Here is a 619-nt window from a genome sequence, read left to right on the forward strand (position 1 = left end):
TGATGCTAAAATCATCTTTTACACTAACTTAACTGTTAAGTTATTGAATTTTTATGGAGTCTTGGGTAAAGAGAGAAAGGAAAAAAAAATCTGTATTTTCATGTATCTAAATGTCATTTTCCTCCTATAGGACCTTGTTCCCAGATGAACTCTTAAGGCTGGCTTATCCCATCTGAAATTAAAAAAAAGAACGAAAAAAAAGTAAAAAGAAAAAAAAAAACGAGTGAACACTTGCCCCTGTGGGATTCTTTGGCTCTCCGCTAAAAAAACAGAGGTTAGATCTGATGCCAAAGCAGTTAGCACGGACCAAGAGGAATCTCCTCTCCTCCTCAGCTAATGAGTTTGATTAATACTTGACCTTTTGAAACTTTTCACTCCTTAAGTATTCTTGTCTTTTTTTTTTTTCTTCCTCCCTCTCAGAGATAACAAGGTGTATTTTTCGCAGTGATGTTCCATTATAAAATTGTGTACCTGTTTCAACACACTAGACAGGATAATCAATCCAGCTACTCATTGTGTTGACTGGGTCTTAAAATCAACCAAAAACGACAAACGTGTAAATCAAACTATGCTGTTTTTTTGGTGTGTCTTACACCCTTCAGCCTTCTAATGCTGCTTA

This window comes from Chanos chanos, chromosome 10 (assembly GCF_902362185.1).
Source record: "Chanos chanos chromosome 10, fChaCha1.1, whole genome shotgun sequence".
In the NCBI taxonomy this organism is placed as follows: domain Eukaryota; kingdom Metazoa; phylum Chordata; class Actinopteri; order Gonorynchiformes; family Chanidae; genus Chanos; species Chanos chanos.